The sequence below is a fragment of the Nannospalax galili genome, unplaced genomic scaffold (assembly GCF_000622305.1).
Source record: "Nannospalax galili isolate Female #2095 unplaced genomic scaffold, S.galili_v1.0 scaffold2736, whole genome shotgun sequence".
In the NCBI taxonomy this organism is placed as follows: domain Eukaryota; kingdom Metazoa; phylum Chordata; class Mammalia; order Rodentia; family Spalacidae; genus Nannospalax; species Nannospalax galili.
In genome coordinates this window covers 109,259-123,208 of record NW_008338401.1, presented here as the reverse complement: position 1 = coordinate 123,208, position 13,950 = coordinate 109,259, and positions in this window count along the sequence as shown.

The window sequence follows — 13,950 nt, the reverse complement described above, 5'->3', positions numbered from 1 at the left end:
AAAGACACATAGAAAAAATAATAACATAAAAAAACAAAATATCCCCACCAAGTACCAACAGGCCTCTAGAGGAGGACAATGAGAACCCCCTAGAGATAACACAGGACATGGAATGCAATAGAACAATTATAAACACACAAAGAAAGAAGTCAAAGAACTGAAGGAAGGTAGGTATAAACCAGAAAATTCAGAAAAGAGAATTATTGAATAATACTCAGGCTGAAATGAAGAAGGACGTGAAACACTCAGTAAGCTAATGAGAAATGACAGGAGAAAGCCTCACCAACAGGATGAATGAAATGGAAAACAGAATATCAAGACTGTGAGATAAAGTGGAAGATTAAGACCACTCAAGCAAAGTTTATGAAAAATTTAAGAAAACACAAGAATTGAATATGCAGGAACTGTGTAACACCATAAAAAACCAAACTTACGAATCATAGGCATACAGGAAGGAGAAGAATTTCAGGATAATATTACGGACCAGATCTTCAACAGTATTGTAGAAGAAAATTTCCCAAAATTAAGGAGAGACATGCCCATATAAATACAAGGAGCATATAGAACACCAAATAGGACCAGAAAAGAAACTCTGTATAGCACATCATAGGAAAAATACCAAATGTACAGAACAAAAAGAGAATACTGAAAGGTACAAAAGAAAATCAACAAGTTACATATAAAGGAAAACCTATCAGAATTACAGCTGACTTTTCAGTGCAAACTATGAAATCCAGAAGAACCTGGACCAAAGTATTCCCAGTTTTAAATGACCAAAGATGCCAACCCAGGTTACTTTACCCAGCCAAAATGTCTATTACAGTCGAAGGAGAAAGAAAAATCTTCCATGACATAAATGGGCTGAAAGAATTCATATCCACAAGACTAGCCCTCCAGAGAGTTCTTGTAGCAATTGAAAGCGCTGAAGAAAAGAATGACTATACACAAGGGGTTAAGGAAAGAAATTTAATGAAGGTATAAATATGGAAATGCACAGCTAAACCAAGAATGTGAACAGAAATAAAAATGGCAGGAATCAATACACATCCTTCATTAATAACTTTAAATATCAATGGACAGATCTCCCCAGTCAAAAGACACAGACTACATGAAAGGATTAAGAAATGAAACCCATCTTCTGTTGTCTGCAAAACAATCATCTCACTTTCAAGGACAGGCACTACCTTAAGGTGAAAGGATGGGAAAAAATATACCAAGTTAATGGTACTAAGAAAAAAGCAGGCGTTGCAATTCTAATATCTGATAAAATAGTATTTAAACTAAAACTAGTAAGAAGAGATAAAGAGGGCCATTTCATTCTGATTACAGGGATAATAGATCAAGAAGATATTACAATCATGAACATATATCACCAAACTCTGCTGCACCCAACTTCATGAAGGCAGTACTACAGGAATTTAAGACCCAGATTAATCCCAACTCATTAATAGCAGGGGACTTCAATACCCAATTGTCTCCTTTATATGTGTCAACAGGACAGAGAGTTAACAAAGAGATATCTGAATTAAACAGTACCATACACCAAATGGGCTTAACAGACTTCTATCTAATATTCCACCCAAGCCCCAAAGAGCATACTTTCTATTCAGTGCCCCATGGAACTTTATCCAAAATTACCCATATACTTGGGCACAAAACAAACCTCAACAAATACAAAAAGTTTGAAATAATAGCTTGCATTCTATCAGACCATAATGCAATAAAGCTTAAAATCAACACCAGAAGAAACCCAAGAAACCACATGAATACATGAAGATTAAACCACACACTCCTGAATGATGAATGGGTCAAAGGAGAAGTTAAGGAAAAAATAAAAGTATTCCTGGAACCAAATGAAAAGAACAATGCAACACAACAAAACTTTGGGGCACATTGAAAGCACTCCTTAGAGGGAACTTTATAGTTCTAAGTGCCTACATTAAAAAATCAGAAAGAACACAAATAAATGATTTATCATTGCAACTAAAGACACTTGGAAAGCAACAACAAATGAAACCCAAACCCAGCAGACAAGAAGAAATAACAAAAGTCAGAGCAGAAACTAATGAAATAGAAACAAAAACAAAAAAGAAAAAGAAATGAATCCAAGACCTGGTTCTTTTAAAAAATAAAGAATATTGACAGACCACAAGCCCAGTTAACCAAGAGAAAGAAAGAGTACCTCCAAATCAACAAAATTAGAGATGACAGTGGAAACATCACAAGATACATCAAAAATACCCCAAACGATATAAGGGAATACTTTCAAAACGTATACTCTACCAAACTTGAAAACCTAAAAGAAATGGAAGGGTATCCAAAATCATGGAAACCACCAAAACTAAACCCAGAAGAGATCAACAGCTTAAACATACCCATAATACATAAGGAAATCGAAATAATAATACAAAATCTCTCAACCAAAAAAAGGCCAGGACCACATCGATTTACAGCTGAAATCTACCAGACATTTAAAGAAGATCTACATACAATGCTACTTAATTGATTCAAAAAGAAAGAAATGGAGGAAGAATTTCCAAATTCCTTCTGTGAAGCCAGCATCAGTCTAATACCAAATCCAGGTTAAGATAGAACCAAAAAAGAAAACTATAGACCCATATCAATAACAAACATAGACGCAAAAGTTCTCAAAAAAATGCTTGGAAACCACATACAGACACACATAAAAAAGATCATCCAGCATGATCAAGTCGGCTATATTCCAGAGATGCAGGGATGGTTCAATATACATGTCATTAAATGTCATAAATCACATAAATGTACTCAAAGACATGGTCATCTCAATAGATGCAGAGAAGGCTTTTGACAGAATTCAACATGTATTTATGTTCTAAGTCCTAGAGGAAATTGGACTATGGAGAACATACCCAAACATAATTAAAGCTATATATAACAAACTCACAGCCAACATCATTCTAAATGGAGAAAAACTGGAAGCATCCCCATTAAACTCAGGAACCAGACAAAGCTCTCCACTATCTCTACTTCTCTTTATCATATTGCTTGAAACTCTTGCTAGAACAATAAGACAAAAGGAGGAAATTGAATGAGTAATAATTGGAAAAGAAGATATCAAATTATCCTTTTGCAGACGATATGATATTATATTTAAGAGATGTCAAAATTGCCAACATAAAACTCATAGAAATTATTAACACATTCAGTAATGTGACAGGTTACAAAAATAATTTACAAAAGTCTGTAGCCTTTCTATATACCATAAACAAGCAATCAGAGAAAGAGGACATGGAAACACTCCTCTTCACAATCGCAGAAAAAAAAAAAAAACAAATTCAGAATAAACCTGACAAAAGACATAAAGACCTCTACAATTGAAATTTTAATCTTTAAAGAAAGAGATTGAGGAAGACATCAGAAGATGGAAGGACCTCACATTCTCATGGATTGGAAGAATTTATGTTGTGAAAATGACCACCCTACCAAAAGCCATTTATAGATTTAAGGAAATGCCAATCAAAATCTCTATGATATTCTTCACAGAATTGGGAAGAATCATCCTAGCATTGATTTAGAAACACAAAAGCCCTCAGATAGCCAAAGCAACCTTGAGCACTAAGAACAATGCTGGGGGGATTACTATACCACATTTTAAACTATATTACAGAGCTATAGTCATGGTACTGGCACAAAAATAGACCCGTAGATCAATGGAACAAGATTGAAGACCCAAATATGAGTACATGAAATTTCAACCACCTGATATTGGACAAAGGGGCCAAGAAAATTCAATGGAGGAAAGACAGCATGTTCATCAAATAGTGCCAGCAAAACTAGATCTCCACTTGTAAAAGAATGAAACTAAACCCCTATCTTGCATCTTGCATAAAAATCAGCTCCAAATGGATCAAATACCTCAATGTGAAGCCTCAACCTCTAAAAGTGTTAGAAGAAAACATTGGCAATTACCTACAAGATATAAGTGTATGGAAGGATTTTCTAAACTGGACATCAATTGCACAGGAAACAAGGTCAAGAATCAACAAATGGGACCTCATTAACCTAAAAAGCTTCTGTACATCAAAAGAAGCAACCAAGGAAGCAAACAGAAAACCCACAGAATGAGAGAAAATCTTCACCAGTGACACATCTGACAGAAGTTTAAATCCAGAATATATGACAAACTCAAAAAACAAAGAATCAAGAAAGGAAGTAAGCCAATTAAAAGATGGGCTAAGGAGCTGAACAGAGAGTTCTCAAAGGAAGAAATAAAGATGGCTAAGAAGCATCTTAAAAGGTATTCAACATCATTAGTCATTAGGAAAATGTTAATTAAAACGACTTTATGATTTCATCTTACCCTAGTCAGACTGGCTAAGATCAAGATAACTAATGATGCCAAATTTTGGAGAGGATGTGGGGAAAGGGAAACACTCATCCACTGCTGGTAGGGCTGCAAACTGGTTCAACCCCTTTGGAAATCAGTGTGCAGAACTCTTAAAGTATGAATGAACATACCATTTGATTCAGTTATACCACTCCTTGGCATATACCCAAAGAACTCATCCTATTGCAGAGACACCTGTACATCCATGTTTGCTGCTGCTCTCTTCACAATAGCTAAGAGATGGAAGCAACCTAAGTGTCCCTCAATTGAGAAGTGGATGATGAAAATGTGGTTCATTTATACGATGGAGTTTTACTCAGCAGTAAAGAAAGATGAAATCATGAAATCTGCAGGTAAATGGATGGAGCGAGAAACTATTATGCTTAGTGAAGTAACACAGAAAAAAAAGACGTATATTCTCCCTCATATGTGGATCCTAGCACCAGATATTTATAAGTGAGTATGTATTCAGATATAACTACACAAACTAGGATAATGAAAAGGAACCAGAGAGGTAAAGGAAAAGAAAGAATCTGAAAGAATAATAGTAGGAATCAGGTGTTATTAAGGGAGATATGTATAAAAATGTGGTTATTTTAAGGGGAGGGGGAGGGAGGGTTACACAAGAACCTTGGGAATAAAGGGAAAGAAGGCAATCAAGAGAGTTGGAACCATAGGAGAAGGGAGAAAGTGGGAAAATGGGGGCACTTTAAATGGGAAAACCGTGATGGAAGGGATAGACAAAGCCAGAGATAAATAATGCCTAGCTAGTTTTAAAAAATACTTAAGGGAACCATATTAATCGAACACCCTACTGACATATTTTACATACAACTAGCTCAAGGAATATAATATATACCTAGCAAGGTTTATCTGAGAACGTTTGGTCTTCACCCAAGCTTGGCTACATAGCACATGGTAATTAAAAGTACCAAACTGGTGGAACTAACCTTCTTGTGTGTTTAACAGCCACACTTTGAGGCCTATACTAATTTGCTCAGAGGAACATAAAGGACAGTTTTTGCTCCTTGCCCTCCTAGGTTGACTAAGTTCCAGGGGACTATGAGCATTTCTCAAAATGTCCTGTAACTGTGGTCAGTCTCCTGTCCTCTTAATCAAGGAGGCCATGGAGACCCCACCAGATGGACTTGAACTAGTGTTCAGTCTACAAAGAGGAGGGTCAACACAGAGGAAAAATTTCCTCCATGCTTCCAAGTGAAGCCAGTCACTGTCAAGCAGGACCTTTGACTTATCTTCACATAGTTGGATTTGGTGAAAGAAAGGAGCCAGGGTCTCCTCCCAAGCCTATGTGACCCCTGAGGAATAGATCCTCAAACGACCCTAAGAGTACAATGAATTGATTTTATCTGGGCCACTGTATGGTCTTAAGCACCAAAAAGGAAAGTATAACCAAAGATTAAAGGGTTCAGTATAATTCCTTAAGAGTCCATGTGTATAGCTGAAAGCTACAAAACAGGAAACAATGCCAGACAGGAGATGCCTTTCTTTGAGTTGTTGGCCAGGGTGGTCCAAGAGACTGCCAGACAGTAAGCCAGCATAGAACTGGGAAAATGAACAGTAGACCCCAATCTTATCTAAAGGAATATTGGCAACTGATTGCTGCTAGATGAGGAAGAGTTGATCTTCCTAAAACAAGAATCTCTAGATAGGCTGACTAGATCCAGCAGATGGACAAGCACTGGGGAATGGCTTGGGGCACCAACAACACAGTGGGCAGTAACAGGGATGACAGAGTATATGGGCTCCAGTGGGGGGAAAAGGCTATGGTAGGATGCAATTTGGGATGTGGATATGTAGATGAATAAGATTGTTTGGGATGTTCTGCATGAAATACACACAAAGACATCAACAAATTTATAAAAATGAGTTATACTTGAGGATGAAGCATAAAGATTCGCTTCATATTAATTAGTAGATGTGAAAAACATTACCATTGAAATCTACCTGATGATTTTATATCCATGCTCAGGTATCAAATATCTCAGAAAGTAACCGACTATGACTAGTAATAATCAGATTCATAGATATTAGAGACGCATGTGCAGCATCTAAGTTTTAGTAGTGTTAAAAATGAATATTTCTGTATGAAACAGTATATCTTAAAATAAAATGGAGATCTTTTTTAAAGGTTAAAACCTCATTCAATTTTATGTCTTATAGGGTTTATACTGAGTAATGTATAACTGTATTAATTCAACTGTAAACCTAAAAAATTACAGCCAATTTGGAAAGAGATACATCTTAGCTCTTGAAAAATTGTTATTGAATATGTTAATGCTGTAATGAAATGCTTCTTCTAATCATGTGGTTATTAAATAAATAATTTTTAAAAAAGGGAAAAAAAGAATCTTGAGAATTCATAATTCTTTGGATGACTTTTGTAGAAATGCCTCACTCTGCAGCCTAGACTAACTTGGAACTTGCAGCCCTCCTCTCTTTCCAGCTTGTGATTATGAAAGTTCTGTTTAACACCAGGGAACAGAACATTTAGTCTGCATCTTGAGGGAAACTTTGAAATTGTACATTGTATTCTTTTTAAAAATTTTGTTTTATTTATTATTTACGTTCCTGAGTTTATTGCCTACATGTATATAAGTGGACCTGGGTCATGCAATAATTTCCACAGAGGTCCGAAGAGGGTGTCGTATGTCCTGGAACTGAAGTTACAGGCTTTTGTTGGCTGCCATGTGGGTAATGGAAGAAAAACCCAGGTCCTGGCCTGAGCAGCCAGGGTTCTTAACCACTGAGCCATCTCTCTAGACCCACACTTACATTGTTTTGGGCAAGGTATGTACCAAACAGTCTGGTATTATAGTTTTTAATTAATGGTTCATATCCATTTTAGAGCATTTCCCAAACCACATGAAATTCAGAATTTAACTGATTTTTGAAAAATCTTAGACAAATTGGACTGTCCCCAGTCCTGCTGCTCCAGAGGGCAAGTCTTTTCTGCTAGCTAGCAAGAAGCAGCCCATACTGCTCCAATCAGCTCTCCTTGAGCCTTGGCCCTTTCAGGCTAGGCTGCCGTAGAGCATCTGCCTACCTGGGGTGAGTGATCCAGATCCCACAGTGACTTCCAATAATCCTGCTTTGCGAATATACCCAGGCCCATTGCTTAAGAGTTCATGCTCTCTCTACTAGCTAGTAAGAACCAGTCCATTCTGTACCCATCTGCCCTCCTTGGGCCTTGGTCCATTTCCACTGAGACTTCAGGAGAGCAAATGACTGGCCAGAGGACTTAGCCACTTCCTGCCAAGCCCATACCCAGTCTGACTGCTCCATGGCTAAGAGCTAACTAGTAAGAACCAGCCCATCATATTTCCACCACCCCCACTTGGACCTTGACCCTTCCAGCTGTGACTTCTGGAGAGCACCCAACTAGAAGGGTAAGTTAGCCAGATCCAACTGTGCTCAGTCAGCAGGTCACCAACCCTGCTTTGAGACCAGCCCCAGTCATGCTGTACCAGGAATGACATCTTCTCTGCAAGGTAGTCAAAACCAGATCATCCTGGTCCCATAAGCCTCCTTGGGTCTTGGACCCATTCTGCTGAGGCTGCAAGAGAGCACCTGACTATCTGGATGCACTAGTCAGATCAACATTCTGTTGCTTTGGAATCAGTCCCAGAACCAAAGATCCAGGGCTTAACCTTCACTTCTTGGCTAGTTAGAATTCCCCCAGCTGATTCCCATAATTCTGATTTAGACCTAGGTTCCTTTACCCTCTTGGAGAGAACCTGACTAGCTTGACTGGATCCTAGCCCCTCCAAATAATTAAAAGAGAGGGCTTCAGAGATGGCTCAGCTGTTAACTCTGGTTCAATTCCCAGCAACCACATAATGGCCTACAACCATCAACTCCGGCCCAGCAGAATCTGACACCCTTTTCTGACTTCTGTGGGCATTGCACTTACATACATGCAGGGAATACAAACATACACATACATTTTTTTAAAAATAATAAAATATTTTTAAAACTTAGTGAGAACCTGAAGCACAGACTAATTAACAACTGATACCAGATCAGAAAGCAACAAACTACAACAATGTAAACAGAAATAAGCTTCAATTCAACAAAGGCAAGCTTGAGTTTCACAGACATACACAAAACAAGAGAAATCCGTATGACCAGAACACAACAAAAAAGTGAAAAATAGCATGAAAACCTAAAAAATATATCCCCATCAAAACTCGCTATTCCTATAATGTGTTTTGCAGTGACTATCTAGAGGAATCCCAGGATGCAGACTCTGAATGCATGATAATAAATACGATAAAAGAATTCACCAAATTTAAATAACACACAAACAACTCAAAGAAATCAAAGAGTAGAGATAAACTCTGGACTGTAGCTCAAGAGAATACAGATATACAGATAAATGAAATGATAAAGAGTTCAGAAATGAAAGTGGCTTCACCAGAGATAGGAATATTGAAGAAAATTCAGGCTGAAATAAAATAATGGAAAGGCAAACCTCAATATGTCAACTTGAAACTAGAGGAAAATGCTTCAAAACAGAATGAATGAAATAGAAACAGAATATCAAGCCTGATAATAAAGAATTGGACTGCTCAAGCAAGGAAAATAAGAAAATTTTTAAAATGGGGAGATGGGCAAACTTTAACTGGCAAGGGACTATGAAGAGTGTACCAGCTTCTTTTGCCCATTAGGGACTAGAGCACTCTGGGCACACAGAGGCAACAAACTTCCTTTGACTCAGTCAAGTTCTGGCTCCTAAGAATACAGGGTACAGGACTGTGCACTCTCCCAAAGCACTGGGAATAGAGCTACATTATACATTGTGTTTTGTACAAATATGTTTCTAAAAGTGAACTAAGGGAATTTGTCCTTCATGATATGCTTTGGATAAGTAGCCACATCATTCAGTAAAGCTTAGACATTTCCTAACTAATGGAATAATGCAATTCCTATGTGCTTTGCACTGATTAGGCATTAGTCATCATGTGTGAGTTTTGTATGAAATTTACATGCTGATATTTCTGATAAAAACCTGCCAAGAGGCAGAAAGGCACTTTTGAGCTGACACAATTGAGGGTCCCCTGATTGAATTTCAATTCTGAGAAGATGCTGAGACAGGCATTGAGAGAAGGGTGATATAAAGAGATTGAGAGAAAAAACAGTAATGGCTTAGATGCTGTGTAAAGTCAGAATGAAAGATATTTCTTCAAAAATCCTAATGAACAGTACACATACAATAGATATACCCATGAATCTATATAGCTGAAGGCTATATGACAAAAACACAGTGCCTGACAGGAGAAATCTCCCTTTGAGCTGTGGTCCAGGTAGTCTAAGGACTCCCAAAATAACACAGGCTATTACCACTTCCTTTGATTGACTCCCAGAATTTGAGGATAAAGCCTTATTGCTGAATGGAGGCCATACTTAGGATACATGACTTGGAGCAATTGAAGTGTTTGGAGCAATGGAAAGGTTTCTGATACAAAGTGGTACGAATTTGGATTTCTGTCCAAAATAGACAGAAGAAATGGATTTTTCAGTAGAAGAATGACCATCAGCCAATGAGATATGAAAAAGTCAGAGAATGAGAACACCAGGTGTATTTATCAGGAACATCAATTTTTAGGCAGGGCTAGAGCAAGGGAGAGCAGAAGGTCAAGGAGAGATCATGGAAAACCAAAAAGTAGAGCAGGGTTAGGGACCAGGAGAGACTTGAAGAGGATCTCAGCATCTACAGTAAACCAGAGTTGGCATTTTATAATGTTGCAAAGTCATGACATTTTATGTATGGAAAATTTCTTTTTCAATGTTATAAGGTTGTCAAAATTGATGCTTGAAAAATTAAGATGTTGGGATATCTGAATTTGGGTCTACTCTCCTTGTATATAGATAGGAACTGGATGAAGACCTATAAAGAACTGTATAGAGAATTCTATGATTGCTCCTTGGTACTGTTAGCATTTATGAAATTGCATACTGAATTTTTGGTCTGTATGTTCTAATAATTTCCTCAGTGATAACAAAAAGGAGCTTTCCTAAATGATTCTATGTTATTTTAATTTGATGATCAGTACTCTTCATTACAGTACCCCTTTTAGTTCCCACTCTTGTTGTAATGTCTTATCTAACACAGTAATTATGACATTGAATAGGAGTAGAGAGAATCCTCCAATTTTGTATTCTTGATTTTAATAAAAATGCTTCCAATTTTCTGAGCATTTAAAAGTATTGACAGGGAGAATGCACAATGTTTTCTGTGAAAACATTCAGTGTGTACCATGCTCACTTTGAACCTGAAGCAAGCCTCTAACCTTTGCTTTAAGTTGGAATTACAGATATGAAGCAATACCATTCTGTAATCACAATGTGGAAAGTTAACTTGGAGTTTTATAGGGTTGGAGGAATTTTTTTTTCCTTTTCATGTTATCTGAATGATTACACGGAATAATATATTCTATATGTATAATATTTATATATTTACATAATATGAGACAGTAGTGACATTGTGGCAGGTGCAAAGCTCTGCACTTGTTCTTTGGACCCTTTCAAAGAGGGAGCAGACTAGACAATTTGCTCCAGCAAAAACTTTAAAACATTGCTTCATGCTCATTCTTTATCTATTCATTCACATAAAAATGGATGAATTAGGTGATTCATGAAAGAAATTATGAATCATGGTGTCCAGAAGAACCAAGAATTCTATAGCTGAAGAACTCATGATACAGTAATTGTTTTCTTTTACATATGTATCCCAGCACAGAAGAATCACCTAATAGGAATTCCCCCATATCAAGTGGCGTTTATTCCATAGCTAAAAGCAACTGGCAATCAGATGCTAACAATGTCTGTCTGCATTATTCTCATTTTAGCTTGGACACGGTGCCCATGAAACCACAAGGCAATCAAACAGACACATGAAAAAATTATGGATGTATTTCTTATATTTTTCCAATAATGCATTTTCACAGTACTGTTCATGTGCTTTTCTACTCTGTATTTATAAAAAAGTAGAAAATAGAGAATTGACAAAGCAGGGAAATCCATAAATTACAAAATAAGAATTCCTGACTTTTTCCATGGATGCTAGATACCTGACCTCATATCCTCACACGTTTCAGCAAGCACTCTAGCAACTGAGCTATCTCCTATCTTTAAAATATATTTTTAATGAATTTCGTAGATTTCGTACATAATCATATTTAGCTCCCTACCTTACTTGCACCCCACTCATAGCCCACCCACAGGACTTCATGCATTTTTTTCATATTTGTTAAGGCCTATTGAATCAAGGTTATGTACCCAGATGCCCCTTGATGTGAGGTCATCCAAAGGAGCTTGTTCAGCCTGTCTAGTATCATGTCCTAAAATAAGACCAACTTTCTCTCACACAGTATTGATTAGCTGCCAATAGTTCACCAAAGTTGTGATTTCCCCATTCCCTGATTTTTATTTAATTTTGTGTATTTACTGAGGTTAATTGGATCTGTCAGTTTTTATACTCATGGTAGGTAATGAAGAGGAAAAGAAAATAACCAACAGAGAGAAATGAAAGATCAGTAGGGGATGAGAGAGTTTATGAGGCTGTGAGGATGTTTCAGGACCAAAGGAAAGATTATGACTATTTTGGAAGGAGCTGGAGAGATTGGCTCCACACTTAAGAACATTTGCTTCCCTTCTAAGGACCCATGTTTGGAAAAAATCCAATGTCATTTTTCCAACAGACACTAGGTATGAATGCATTGCATATACATACATTCAGTTAAAATATTCATGTACATAAAGTTAAAGTGTTTCTAAAATAAAAACACTATGTTTTAAATAATATTTGGGGGGACAGAACCATCATGAGATTTTGAACAAACTAATGCCTTCATCTGATTCATATTTTAAGAAAATATTCTTTCTGAATCATTTCCTTCTTTTAATTAGAAAGCAGTTTACTGTTGCCTTTTCCCAGGAATCTATACACATTTTCATTAACATTTTTAACACTATCAACATTTTGAAAAGTTCTTCAAAGAGGGCAAGGTAGGGTGAACAAGCCTTTAGAAACACTTAGGAGGGTTACTTTAAGTTAGAGACCAGCCTGGTCTACATAATAATTCCCTAGAGCTCTGACTCCTCTTGAAAAGGATCCAGGTTTGATTCTCAGAACCCACAGAGCAGCTAACAATCACTCATAACTCCGGTTCCAAAAGAATTCTCTTCTTTCTTCTGAGCTTTGTGGGCATTGCATGACACAGGTGCACTTACATGCACATAGAAAATACACTTATACACATTTATAAATAAATTAATTAGATACTAATCTTCCAAAGTAGAAGAAATAAAAAATGGCTAAATGTCTTTAAGGAAATTTGGAGACACATAATTTATTCTATAGGCATATGTCGCACTAAATTTTCTTCCCTTTTCCCTTCTGGGAAGGCTCCCTCCCAAGGCTCAAGGCTCACAGACTAACAAAGACATTTTTAGTTTTGGGGTTTCCTTTATGGAAGGGAGTGCGGGATGACTTACAAAGAAACTACATGGCGCGAGGCTTGGAGCCCATTCCCACTGTTTCTGGGCCCTGCACATAGCCTCCGTTAGCTTTTGCCCATGCCCTATGGGCCCGGGGTCTTTCCCCAGATCTGTAAATGCTCCTTCTCGTTTCCATGTTTGAGAAACCTCCTCGCCATTTTTCATGGCTGCTGAACACCTCCTCCTCTGTTTCACTGTCTCCCCATGCCGCTAACTCTCCACAGCTAACTCTCCACAGCTAACTCTCCACAGTGGGCTCCACCCTGGGCTGGCTTATACCCCTTGGAAGAATAAGTATTTTTCAGACTACACTATACCCCTTCCCCCATCTCTTACAATCTTTCCTCCAATCTTCCGCAAGGGCCCCTGAGCCTTGGAAGGGGTGACAGATGCAGGGAGATCTGTCTTGTATCATGGTGAGATAGTGATCTCTTGGGGCTCACCATCACTTATCTTCAAGGCCTTGCTGCTGATCTGTTGCAGTGGTGGTTCCCCTACTGTAACAACAATGGAAGGAAGTAGAAACATCTAAACGAATATGGATATAAATACAAATGCCAGGAAGATATTAAACAGTATACTTGCACCAGCTTCCTCGCTGGAGCCTGTAGCCTTTATTAACACAAGGGGTTGGCCTGGTCTACAGTAAGAGAGGTGTGTTCCACCCCTAGGAGCAGGCCTATCCAATTAAAAATTTGTCAGTTCTACGTATGTTGGTAGAGCCATTTTGCTTGCAAGCATTGCTTGGCATGTCCATAGTGTGCAGCATGTAGGGTCCATCATTGAGCAGAATCATAGGGGATCCTTCTCCCCCAATCATCTGCATAGCACCTTCTGGTGTGGGGGCATGGTCTTTCCCCATCTCATTTCAATGCTTGCAGAACACCCTGGCCATTTTTCATGATGCCACCCTCCTCTTCCTCCTCCTCCTCTTCCTGCGTTTGTTCTAATCTCTACCTATGTTGCTAACTCTCTTCAGCTAACTCTCAGCAGCAGGCTCCACCCAAGATTGGCTTACACCCCTCAGAGGAATAAGTATTTTGGGGCTACCATATATATATATA